Here is a 13,562-nt window from a genome sequence, read left to right as displayed (position 1 = left end):
TGATTTAGATTCTGGTATAGTAATGTCACAGGTGACAGTGAACTAGTTATTCCATGTAGTAAAACATTGGACTCCTTTGCATGGAGGATCTCAGTAAGCTACAGTGCACGGTTCATCAACTGATTCAGATTCATTTATGTTAAGTTTGCTACTGAAGATGTGGAAAAGAACAGTAATTGAGTGCCCAAAAATATGAATCACAGTGAGTTTTGACCTCCTTTAGAATTCTGGATGGAGCGCATACCTTGCAAAATGACCCGGTGTGAACAAAAGGAAATATATAGAAGTAATATGTACAGCTAAACGTGTCCAAGTATCTTATAGGAATGAAGTCAGACCATGGAAATCCACACCTGTGCTGGAGAAACATTGGATCAAGGGACTTCTTGTGGAAACAACTAGAGCGAAACCTGGTACAGAAGCTGAATCCTGCTGGGAACACATGGATATGCTGGACATGTCCTAGGCGATTTCAAATATGGAATGTACTTTGACATAAAAATGAAGTGTTAGAGGTTTTTTGAAGGAAGGATAAAGAGGGAGTATCCATGTACCGCCAGCAGGTGGCTCTCTTGCTCCATGAAATAGGTCAGTCTACACATGTTTTTAATTAAGTACTTAGTAATCTCGGAATAAAAAAGCACCATTCCGGCTAAAAGTGAACGTTAATCACACCTACAAACAAGATAAGAAAGAGATTCTTTACCACAAATAAATGAACATTAAAACTGAACAGCCAAGGTCTTAAGAAAAAACCTGTCTCAGCTGGATTTTGTATGAACAAAGAACAGGGTCAAGCCTAGTTCAGTCATTATAAAAAATATAAGAGTTGAATGCAGTTATACTGGCCTGTATTTGGATTTAAATCTTAGAGGGATTCACCAAAGAAATAAAGTGATATTATAAATTCTAGCAGCAACTGTTAAACTGAAGTAAAATAATTAAGTTTTTCTTGAAATGCCACATTCATAGTTAAAAAGGTTCAGTGATAATTTACACTGTTTATAGTTTATAATGGTCAAAGACTAGTAATTAGACACAAAGGTATTGTAAATTAATAAAATAAATGATTAAAACCTTTTTTAGACAGCATGGTATTTGAAACTAAAACTAATTATTTGATTTCATAAGATTAATAGTATGTTTTAAGTATTTGCTATAATAAGAAAACATATTATTTAAACTGACAAGTATTATTGCTTGTTCATGACTTTACTGTATTAATAAGAAGATTAAAAGCTGGAAGCAGTATTCGATTTAATTAAAAGGGAAAGTGGTACAGTTTATTTCTCCTTCTATTGAACAACAAGACCTCTAGACATTATGATATCCATTGAATTATAGAATTTTAAGGGTGTTGTGTTATGTTTTTGTGTTAAGTTTGTAATAATATACTATAATGTACCTTGTTGTTAATCCACTATACTATTGTCTAATGATGGTAGATGGAGTCCTTATAATGTGGTTCTTTGAAACTGCTCTATTGCTAAAAGGGGCCTCTCTCCTTATCCCGATGAACAGGCTGTAGAGAAAGGAGGGGGTCTTATTGCATTCTACGCTAGCAAAGCTGCAAGTCTTGTAGATTTGCAATTTAGGGTTTATGGAATTAGTGGTTTAGCACAGATAAGAATATATCTTGAAATAATATGCAAAAATGATGGCTTAACAGACATTGATAGGTCATAGATCTAAAAAAGTGTTTGCACAGACTTTGGCCTTGAAAAAACAAGAGACTCTGGAAAACTGCTTGGAATAGCATATTTAGAAGTCAGATACAGGTCAGAGCCTGGTTAGTGCATCTTTTAAGGGATAAATAATTCTAATGAAAACTATTACCACTTAAACTTAGTGAAACTAATTGACTTGAATACTGCACGAGACAATCTTTTGTCAAATCCTCTGTTAGACAATGGTATATGGAATTAAAACTGACTCATTAACAAAATGATGAAACAATATGAGGTTAAAAGAAACACATGCCTTTAATTTAGCAAAATATAATGAATTAGAAGATGATGTCACATATTAAGAACATCTCTCATATATAACACATATAAAAATAGTGTTTTGCATGCACATATAAACAGTAGTGTTTTTATATTATATTATAAACCAAGATCCTGGGAACTTTGGTTCACTTAACTTTTCAGATAAAGGAGGGGCTCGGAGGAAAACAAGGAATGAGATCATAGAGTTGGACACATGTGAAGTTTTGAATTCATTCAGTACATGACACCTATTCATTCTGAAAAGTTAGTCCGGAACTTTTGAAAACCATTATTCGTAAAAGGGATAAGAGCTGTCTCACCAGATTAATGATTGGATTTAATTGAGGCGTCCCATGTATTCCAATGGGACGAAAAACCTATATAACTCCTAAGTAATTACAATGGAGTACCACACTCATCCCAGACAGGGTAAGGTGGTCCATCTTCTGCAAACTTTAAATACATAAGTCTGTCAATTTCTTGGGTGCTATATTAGTCATCTGGATATATTGCGGGTCAAGAGCGTAATAAAAATACCCCACAAGGAGTAGTAACATCTCTGTCCTCCTAACGTCTCCCCTGAGATAAGAGTGTATACTGAGCTAAATGGAACAGAGTACGTACAGAAATCTGAACCTACGGATTTTGTGACAGTAAGCAAACTTGTTAAATTTGCATATCTCCCAGCTGTCTCTCTGATGTATAGCTGTGCTCACTTCTTTATTAAACGTGAGTTTAAACTGTTATTATTATTATTATTATTAATATTATTACCTCTGACCGTATAACCTGGCATCATTCACTCCTGTTCCTGGAAGAATGGCCTCCAGCTGAGGTAGTTTCATCAGTAATTTCTTGTAACTGTTTTTAAACTAGATGACCACTACATCGTGTCTAAAGGTATAATTGCAAGAACTGTGTAGTTCTGTATTCCTAATAATCATTGAGTGCAATTCTTAAACCCTAACTCTGACCCTAGCCCCGAGTATTAAGCCCCCTCCTCTGAGGTGTCAGTTGCATTCCGCGCTGTGATACGAAACGGGACCCTGGTCAACCTGCAAGTCTTTTGGTATGCTGGCCAATCCGGAGGGCTCAACATCATAGGTAACATGTCAGTATTTGCATATCTTTCCCAGCCGGTTTGAAGGTGCAGATGTGCAGACTTCTTTATTCAGCCGCTTTCTGCAAACGTGATATCCTCAGAGTTTGTAACCCTCTGCGTGTTGATTGTGGACAACCATGCATATACGCAGAGCAAATGGAAACAATTGGACTATGCTTGACACACCACAAGACCAATCGCTCTTTAGCCACTCGCTGCACATAGAGGCGCATCAGCTAAGCACCGTGCGTTCGTTAGGGCAGCACATATACTAAAATTGGAACGATACAGAGAAGATTAGCATGGCCCCAAATGGAGATTAGATAAAGGGGTATTCAGAACAGAAAATAGGAGGGTCTGGACCAGCTTCCCAGTAATGTTTTTGAAGCTGACACCCGGGGATCCTTCAAGAAGCTGCATGATGAGATTCTGGGGTCAATAAGCTACTAACAACCTATTGAGCAAGATGGGCTGAATGGCCTCCTCTCGTTTGTAAACTTTCTTATGCTCTTATGTTCTTAACACTAACCCCGGCTATTAAGCCTATCTCCTTCTGAGGTGCAGTAACATTCTGCACCAACAGAGGGGGTGGGACCCTGGTCAACCTTCTACGTAACGGGTCAGTATTTGCATATCTCCCAGCTGTCTCTCTGATGTATAGCTGTGCTCACTTCTTTATTAAACGTGAGTTTAAACTGTTATTCTTATTATTAATAATATTATTACCTCTGACCGTATAACCTGGCATCCTTCACTCCTGTTCCTGGAAGAATGGCCTCCAGCTGAGGTAGTTTCATCAGTAATTTCTTGTAACTGTTTTTAAACTAGATGACCACTACATCGTGTCTAAAGGTATAATTGCAAGAACTGTGTAGTTCTGTATTCCTAATAATCATTGAGTGCAATTCTTAAACCCTAACTCTGACCCTAGCCCCGAGTATTAAGCCCCCTCCTCTGAGGTGTCAGTTGCATTCCGCGCTGTGATACGAAACGGGACCCTGGTCAACCTGCAAGTCTTTTGGTATGCTGGCCAATCCGGAGGGCTCAACATCATAGGTAACATGTCAGTATTTGCATATCTTTCCCAGCCGGTTTGAAGGTGCAGACTTCTTTATTCCGCCACTTTCTGCAAACGTGATATCCTCAGAGTTTGTAACCCTCTGCGTGTTGATTGTGGACAACCATGCATATACGCAGAGCAAATGGAAACAATTGGACTATGCTTGACACACCACAAGACCAATCGCTCTTTAGCCACTCGCTGCACATAGAGGCGCATCAGCTAAGCACCGTGCGTTCGTTAGGGCAGCACATATACTAAAATTGGAACGATACAGAGAAGATTAGCATGGCCCCAAATGGAGATTAGATAAAGGGGTATTCAGAACAGAAAATAGGAGGGTCTGGACCAGCTTCCCAGTAATGTTTTTGAAGCTGACACCCGGGGATCCTTCAAGAAGCTGCATGATGAGATTCTGGGGTCAATAAGCTACTAACAACCTATCGAGCAAGATGGGCTGAATGGCCTCCTCTCGTTTGTAAACTTTCTTATGTTCTTATGTTCTTAACACTAACCCCGGCTATTAAGCCTATCTCCTTCTGAGGTGCAGTAACATTCTGCACCAACAGAGGGGGTGGGACCCTGGTCAACCTTCTACGTAACGGGTCAGTATTTGCATATCTCCCAGCTGTCTCTCTGATGTATAGCTGTGCTCACTTCTTTATTAAACGTGAGTTTAAACTGTTATTCTTATTATTAATAATATTATTACCTCTGACCGTATAACCTGGCATCCTTCACTCCTGTTCCTGGAAGAATGGCCTCCAGCTGAGGTAGTTTCATCAGTAATTTCTTGTAACTGTTTTTAAACTAGATGACCACTACATCGTGTCTAAAGGTATAATTGCAAGAACTGTGTAGTTCTGTATTCCTAATAATCATTGAGTGCAATTATTAAACCCTAACTCTGACCCTAGCCCCGAGTATTAAGCCCCCTCCTCTGAGGTGTCAGTTGCATTCCGCGCTGTGATACGAAACGGGACCCTGGTCAACCTGCAAGTCTTTTGGTATGCTGGCCAATCCGGAGGGCTCAACATCATAGGTAACATGTCAGTATTTGCATATCTTTCCCAGCCGGTTTGAAGGTGCAGACTTCTTTATTCCGCCACTTTCTGCAAACGTGATATCCTCAGAGTTTGTAACCCTCTGCGTGTTGATTGTGGACAACCATGCATATACGCAGAGCAATTGGAAACAATTGGACTATGCTTGACACACCACAACACCAATCGCTCTTTAGCCACTCGCTGTACATAGAGGCGCGTATCAGGTAAGCACCGTGTGTTCGCTACGGCAGCACATATACTAAAATTGGAACGATACAGAGAAGATTAGCATGGCCCCTGCGCAAGGATGACACGCAAATTCGTGAAGCGTTCCACATTTTGGTCTTTTTTGTCGTTGGGAATAGTACTGTACCTGCCTTGGAATAACTACCCTGGTAGAACCCGAAACATTGAAGCTGAACCTGAACCCCAATCCTTATCCAAGCCCAAAACCAAACCCAAACCCTAATTTGATTAGAGGAGCACCCTCAAAATGGAGCGAGGTAACCAGTGGTGTACCACAGGGATCAGTATTAGGACCTCTGCTATTCCTAATCCACGTTAATGATTTAGATTCTGGTATAGTAATGTCACAGGTGACAGTGAACTAGTTATTCCATGTAGTAAAACATTGGACTCCTTTGCATGGAGGATCTCAGTAAGCTACAGTGCACGGTTCATCAACTGATTCAGATTCATTTATGTTAAGTTTGCTACTGAAGATGTGGAAAAGAACAGTAATTGAGTGCCCAAAAATATGAATCACAGTGAGTTTTGACCTCCTTTAGAATTCTGGATGGAGCGCATACCTTGCAAAATGACCCGGTGTGAACAAAAGGAAATATATAGAAGTAATATGTACAGCTAAACGTGTCCAAGTATCTTATAGGAATGAAGTCAGACCATGGAAATCCACACCTGTGCTGGAGAAACATTGGATCAAGGGACTTCTTGTGGAAACAACTAGAGCGAAACCTGGTACAGAAGCTGAATCCTGCTGGGAACACATGGATATGCTGGACATGTCCTAGGCGATTTCAAATATGGAATGTACTTTGACATAAAAATGAAGTGTTAGAGGTTTTTTGAAGGAAGGATAAAGAGGGAGTATCCATGTACCGCCAGCAGGTGGCTCTCTTGCTCCATGAAATAGGTCAGTCTACACATGTTTTTAATTAAGTACTTAGTAATCTCGGAATAAAAAAGCACCATTCCGGCTAAAAGTGAACGTTAATCACACCTACAAACAAGATAAGAAAGAGATTCTTTACCACAAATAAATGAACATTAAAACTGAACAGCCAAGGTCTTAAGAAAAAACCTGTCTCAGCTGGATTTTGTATGAACAAAGAACAGGGTCAAGCCTAGTTCAGTCATTATAAAAAATATAAGAGTTGAATGCAGTTATACTGGCCTGTATTTGGATTTAAATCTTAGAGGGATTCACCAAAGAAATAAAGTGATATTATAAATTCTAGCAGCAACTGTTAAACTGAAGTAAAATAATTAAGTTTTTCTTGAAATGCCACATTCATAGTTAAAAAGGTTCAGTGATAATTTACACTGTTTATAGTTTATAATGGTCAAAGACTAGTAATTAGACACAAAGGTATTGTAAATTAATAAAATAAATGATTAAAACCTTTTTTAGACAGCATGGTATTTGAAACTAAAACTAATTATTTGATTTCATAAGATTAATAGTATGTTTTAAGTATTTGCTATAATAAGAAAACATATTATTTAAACTGACAAGTATTATTGCTTGTTCATGACTTTACTGTATTAATAAGAAGATTAAAAGCTGGAAGCAGTATTCGATTTAATTAAAAGGGAAAGTGGTACAGTTTATTTCTCCTTCTATTGAACAACAAGACCTCTAGACATTATGATATCCATTGAATTATAGAATTTTAAGGGTGTTGTGTTATGTTTTTGTGTTAAGTTTGTAATAATATACTATAATGTACCTTGTTGTTAATCCACTATACTATTGTCTAATGATGGTAGATGGAGTCCTTATAATGTGGTTCTTTGAAACTGCTCTATTGCTAAAAGGGGCCTCTCTCCTTATCCCGATGAACAGGCTGTAGAGAAAGGAGGGGGTCTTATTGCATTCTACGCTAGCAAAGCTGCAAGTCTTGTAGATTTGCAATTTAGGGTTTATGGAATTAGTGGTTTAGCACAGATAAGAATATATCTTGAAATAATATGCAAAAATGATGGCTTAACAGACATTGATAGGTCATAGATCTAAAAAAGTGTTTGCACAGACTTTGGCCTTGAAAAAACAAGAGACTCTGGAAAACTGCTTGGAATAGCATATTTAGAAGTCAGATACAGGTCAGAGCCTGGTTAGTGCATCTTTTAAGGGATAAATAATTCTAATGAAAACTATTACCACTTAAACTTAGTGAAACTAATTGACTTGAATACTGCACGAGACAATCTTTTGTCAAATCCTCTGTTAGACAATGGTATATGGAATTAAAACTGACTCATTAACAAAATGATGAAACAATATGAGGTTAAAAGAAACACATGCCTTTAATTTAGCAAAATATAATGAATTAGAAGATGATGTCACATATTAAGAACATCTCTCATATATAACACATATAAAAATAGTGTTTTGCATGCACATATAAACAGTAGTGTTTTTATATTATATTATAAACCAAGATCCTGGGAACTTTGGTTCACTTAACTTTTCAGATAAAGGAGGGGCTCGGAGGAAAACAAGGAATGAGATCATAGAGTTGGACACATGTGAAGTTTTGAATTCATTCAGTACATGACACCTATTCATTCTGAAAAGTTAGTCCGGAACTTTTGAAAACCATTATTCGTAAAAGGGATAAGAGCTGTCTCACCAGATTAATGATTGGATTTAATTGAGGCGTCCCATGTATTCCAATGGGACGAAAAACCTATATAACTCCTAAGTAATTACAATGGAGTACCACACTCATCCCAGACAGGGTAAGGTGGTCCATCTTCTGCAAACTTTAAATACATAAGTCTGTCAATTTCTTGGGTGCTATATTAGTCATCTGGATATATTGCGGGTCAAGAGCGTAATAAAAATACCCCACAAGGAGTAGTAACATCTCTGTCCTCCTAACGTCTCCCCTGAGATAAGAGTGTATACTGAGCTAAATGGAACAGAGTACGTACAGAAATCTGAACCTACGGATTTTGTGACAGTAAGCAAACTTGTTAAATTTGCATATCTCCCAGCTGTCTCTCTGATGTATAGCTGTGCTCACTTCTTTATTAAACGTGAGTTTAAACTGTTATTATTATTATTATTATTAATATTATTACCTCTGACCGTATAACCTGGCATCATTCACTCCTGTTCCTGGAAGAATGGCCTCCAGCTGAGGTAGTTTCATCAGTAATTTCTTGTAACTGTTTTTAAACTAGATGACCACTACATCGTGTCTAAAGGTATAATTGCAAGAACTGTGTAGTTCTGTATTCCTAATAATCATTGAGTGCAATTCTTAAACCCTAACTCTGACCCTAGCCCCGAGTATTAAGCCCCCTCCTCTGAGGTGTCAGTTGCATTCCGCGCTGTGATACGAAACGGGACCCTGGTCAACCTGCAAGTCTTTTGGTATGCTGGCCAATCCGGAGGGCTCAACATCATAGGTAACATGTCAGTATTTGCATATCTTTCCCAGCCGGTTTGAAGGTGCAGATGTGCAGACTTCTTTATTCAGCCGCTTTCTGCAAACGTGATATCCTCAGAGTTTGTAACCCTCTGCGTGTTGATTGTGGACAACCATGCATATACGCAGAGCAAATGGAAACAATTGGACTATGCTTGACACACCACAAGACCAATCGCTCTTTAGCCACTCGCTGCACATAGAGGCGCATCAGCTAAGCACCGTGCGTTCGTTAGGGCAGCACATATACTAAAATTGGAACGATACAGAGAAGATTAGCATGGCCCCAAATGGAGATTAGATAAAGGGGTATTCAGAACAGAAAATAGGAGGGTCTGGACCAGCTTCCCAGTAATGTTTTTGAAGCTGACACCCGGGGATCCTTCAAGAAGCTGCATGATGAGATTCTGGGGTCAATAAGCTACTAACAACCTATTGAGCAAGATGGGCTGAATGGCCTCCTCTCGTTTGTAAACTTTCTTATGCTCTTATGTTCTTAACACTAACCCCGGCTATTAAGCCTATCTCCTTCTGAGGTGCAGTAACATTCTGCACCAACAGAGGGGGTGGGACCCTGGTCAACCTTCTACGTAACGGGTCAGTATTTGCATATCTCCCAGCTGTCTCTCTGATGTATAGCTGTGCTCACTTCTTTATTAAACGTGAGTTTAAACTGTTATTCTTATTATTAATAATATTATTACCTCTGACCGTATAACCTGGCATCCTTCACTCCTGTTCCTGGAAGAATGGCCTCCAGCTGAGGTAGTTTCATCAGTTATTTCTTGTAACTGTTTTTAAACTAGATGACCACTACATCGTGTCTAAAGGTATAATTGCAAGAACTGTGTAGTTCTGTATTCCTAATAATCATTGAGTGCAATTATTAAACCCTAACTCTGACCCTAGCCCCGAGTATTAAGCCCCCTCCTCTGAGGTGTCAGTTGCATTCCGCGCTGTGATACGAAACGGGACCCTGGTCAACCTGCAAGTCTTTTGGTATGCTGGCCAATCCGGAGGGCTCAACATCATAGGTAACATGTCAGTATTTGCATATCTTTCCCAGCCGGTTTGAAGGTGCAGACTTCTTTATTCCGCCGCTTTCTGCAAACGTGATATCCTCAGAGTTTGTAACCCTCTGCGTGTTGATTGTGGACAACCATGCATATACGCAGAGCAAATGGAAACAATTGGACTATGCTTGACACACCACAAGACCAATCGCTCTTTAGCCACTCGCTGCACATAGAGGCGCATCAGCTAAGCACCGTGCGTTCGTTAAGGCAGCACATATACTAAAATTGGAACGATACAGAGAAGATTAGCATGGCCCCAAATGGAGATTAGATAAAGGGGTATTCAGAACAGAAAATAGGAGGGTCTGGACCAGCTTCCCAGTAATGTTTTTGAAGCTGACACCCGGGGATCCTTCAAGAAGCTGCATGATGAGATTTTGGGGTCAATAAGCTACTAACAACCTATCGAGCAAGATGGGCTGAATGGCCTCCTCTCGTTTGTAAACTTTCTTATGTTCTTATGTTCTTAACACTAACCCCGGCTATTAAGCCTATCTCCTTCTGAGGTGCAGTAACATTCTGCACCAACAGAGGGGGTGGGACCCTGGTCAACCTTCTACGTAACGGGTCAGTATTTGCATATCTCCCAGCTGTCTCTCTGATGTATAGCTGTGCTCACTTCTTTATTAAACGTGAGTTTAAACTGTTATTCTTATTATTAATAATATTATTACCTCTGACCGTATAACCTGGCATCCTTCACTCCTGTTCCTGGAAGAATGGCCTCCAGCTGAGGTAGTTTCATCAGTTATTTCTTGTAACTGTTTTTAAACTAGATGACCACTACATCGTGTCTAAAGGTATAATTGCAAGAACTGTGTAGTTCTGTATTCCTAATAATCATTGAGTGCAATTATTAAACCCTAACTCTGACCCTAGCCCCGAGTATTAAGCCCCCTCCTCTGAGGTGTCAGTTGCATTCCGCGCTGTGATACGAAACGGGACCCTGGTCAACCTGCAAGTCTTTTGGTATGCTGGCCAATCCGGAGGGCTCAACATCATAGGTAACATGTCAGTATTTGCATATCTTTCCCAGCCGGTTTGAAGGTGCAGATGTGCAGACTTCTTTATTCAGCCGCTTTCTGCAAACGTGATATCCTCAGAGTTTGTAACCCTCTGCGTGTTGATTGTGGACAACCATGCATATACGCAGAGCAATTGGAAACAATTGGACTATGCTTGACACACCACAACACCAATCGCTCTTTAGCCACTCACTGTACATAGAGGCGCGTATCAGGTAAGCACCGTGTGTTCGCTACGGCAGCACATATACTAAAATTGGAACGATACAGAGAAGATTAGCATGGCCCCAAATGGAGATTAGATAAAGGGGTATTCAGAACAGAAAATAGGAGGGTCTGGACCAGCTTCCCAGTAATGTTTTTGAAGCTGACACCCGGGGATCCTTCAAGAAGCTGCATGATGAGATTCTGGGGTCAATAAGCTACTAACAACCTATTGAGCAAGATGGGCTGAATGGCCTCCTCTCGTTTGTAAACTTTCTTATGCTCTTATGTTCTTAACACTAACCCCGGCTATTAAGCCTATCTCCTTCTGAGGTGCAGTAACATTCTGCACCAACAGAGGGGGTGGGACCCTGGTCAACCTTCTACGTAACGGGTCAGTATTTGCATATCTCCCAGCTGTCTCTCTGATGTATAGCTGTGCTCACTTCTTTATTAAACGTGAGTTTAAACTGTTATTCTTATTATTAATAATATTATTACCTCTGACCGTATAACCTGGCATCCTTCACTCCTGTTCCTGGAAGAATGGCCTCCAGCTGAGGTAGTTTCATCAGTTATTTCTTGTAACTGTTTTTAAACTAGATGACCACTACATCGTGTCTAAAGGTATAATTGCAAGAACTGTGTAGTTCTGTATTCCTAATAATCATTGAGTGCAATTATTAAACCCTAACTCTGACCCTAGCCCCGAGTATTAAGCCCCCTCCTCTGAGGTGTCAGTTGCATTCCGCGCTGTGATACGAAACGGGACCCTGGTCAACCTGCAAGTCTTTTGGTATGCTGGCCAATCCGGAGGGCTCAACATCATAGGTAACATGTCAGTATTTGCATATCTTTCCCAGCCGGTTTGAAGGTGCAGACTTCTTTATTCCGCCACTTTCTGCAAACGTGATATCCTCAGAGTTTGTAACCCTCTGCGTGTTGATTGTGGACAACCATGCATATACGCAGAGCAAATGGAAACAATTGGACTATGCTTGGCACACCACAAGACCAATCGCTCTTTAGCCACTCGCTGCACATAGAGGCGCATCAGCTAAGCACCGTGCGTTCGTTAGGGCAGCACATATACTAAAATTGGAACGATACAGAGAAGATTAGCATGGCCCCAAATGGAGATTAGATAAAGGGGTATTCAGAACAGAAAATAGGAGGGTCTGGACCAGCTTCCCAGTAATGTTTTTGAAGCTGACACCCGGGGATCCTTCAAGAAGCTGCATGATGAGATTCTGGGGTCAATAAGCTACTAACAACCTATCGAGCAAGATGGGCTGAATGGCCTCCTCTCGTTTGTAAACTTTCTTATGTTCTTATGTTCTTAACACTAACCCCGGCTATTAAGCCTATCTCCTTCTGAGGTGCAGTAACATTCTGCACCAACAGAGGGGGTGGGACCCTGGTCAACCTTCTACGTAACGGGTCAGTATTTGCATATCTCCCAGCTGTCTCTCTGATGTATAGCTGTGCTCACTTCTTTATTAAACGTGAGTTTAAACTGTTATTCTTATTATTAATAATATTATTACCTCTGACCGTATAACCTGGCATCCTTCACTCCTGTTCCTGGAAGAATGGCCTCCAGCTGAGGTAGTTTCATCAGTTATTTCTTGTAACTGTTTTTAAACTAGATGACCACTACATCGTGTCTAAAGGTATAATTGCAAGAACTGTGTAGTTCTGTATTCCTAATAATCATTGAGTGCAATTATTAAACCCTAACTCTGACCCTAGCCCCGAGTATTAAGCCCCCTCCTCTGAGGTGTCAGTTGCATTCCGCGCTGTGATACGAAACGGGAACCTGGTCAACCTGCAAGTCTTTTGGTATGCTGGCCAATCCGGAGGGCTCAACATCATAGGTAACATGTCAGTATTTGCATATCTTTCCCAGCCGGTTTGAAGGTGCAGATGTGCAGACTTCTTTATTCAGCCGCTTTCTGCAAACGTGATATCCTCAGAGTTTGTAACCCTCTGCGTGTTGATTGTGGACAACCATGCATATACGCAGAGCAATTGGAAACAATTGGACTATGCTTGACACACCACAACACCAATCGCTCTTTAGCCACTCGCTGTACATAGAGGCGCGTATCAGGTAAGCACCGTGTGTTCGCTACGGCAGCACATATACTAAAATTGGAACGATACAGAGAAGATTAGCATGGCCCCTGCGCAAGGATGACACGCAAATTCGTGAAGCGTTCCACATTTTGGTCTTTTTTGTCGTTGGGAATAGTACTGTACCTGCCTTGGAATAACTACCCTGGTAGAACCCGAAACATTGAAGCTGAACCTGAACCCCAATCCTTATCCAAGCCCAAAACCAAACCCAAACCCTAATTTGATTAGAGGAGCACCCTCAAAAT

The 13,562-nt window shown here is 40.3% G+C and overlaps 2 non-coding genes and 6 pseudogenes across 2 annotated transcripts; all 8 read left to right on the top strand.

Annotated features, from left to right (window-relative positions):
- The first annotated feature begins 3,335 nt into the window (after positions 1-3,335).
- Positions 3,336-3,400, top strand: LOC131707395 (U6 spliceosomal RNA; annotated as a pseudogene).
- Positions 3,401-4,381: 981 nt separating this feature from the next.
- LOC131707393 (U6 spliceosomal RNA) lies at positions 4,382-4,446 on the top strand (annotated as a pseudogene).
- Positions 4,447-5,431: 985 nt separating this feature from the next.
- Positions 5,432-5,538, top strand: LOC131707447 (U6 spliceosomal RNA). The gene has a single exon (XR_009311179.1). It is a non-coding gene; the product is annotated as a U6 spliceosomal RNA (small nuclear RNA).
- A 3,558-nt stretch (positions 5,539-9,096) lies between these two features.
- Positions 9,097-9,161, top strand: LOC131707392 (U6 spliceosomal RNA; annotated as a pseudogene).
- Positions 9,162-10,142: 981 nt separating this feature from the next.
- LOC131707428 (U6 spliceosomal RNA) lies at positions 10,143-10,207 on the top strand (annotated as a pseudogene).
- A 993-nt stretch (positions 10,208-11,200) lies between these two features.
- Positions 11,201-11,263, top strand: LOC131707375 (U6 spliceosomal RNA; annotated as a pseudogene).
- Positions 11,264-12,244: 981 nt separating this feature from the next.
- Positions 12,245-12,309, top strand: LOC131707391 (U6 spliceosomal RNA; annotated as a pseudogene).
- A 993-nt stretch (positions 12,310-13,302) lies between these two features.
- LOC131707446 (U6 spliceosomal RNA) lies at positions 13,303-13,409 on the top strand. Its single transcript, XR_009311178.1, has one exon. It is a non-coding gene; the product is annotated as a U6 spliceosomal RNA (small nuclear RNA).
- Positions 13,410-13,562: the final 153 nt, after the last annotated feature.

Source organism: Acipenser ruthenus, chromosome 39 (genome assembly GCF_902713425.1).
Source record: "Acipenser ruthenus chromosome 39, fAciRut3.2 maternal haplotype, whole genome shotgun sequence".
NCBI classification, from domain to species: Eukaryota; Metazoa; Chordata; class Actinopteri; order Acipenseriformes; family Acipenseridae; genus Acipenser; species Acipenser ruthenus.
This window is presented reverse-complemented; position numbering and strand designations above follow the sequence as displayed.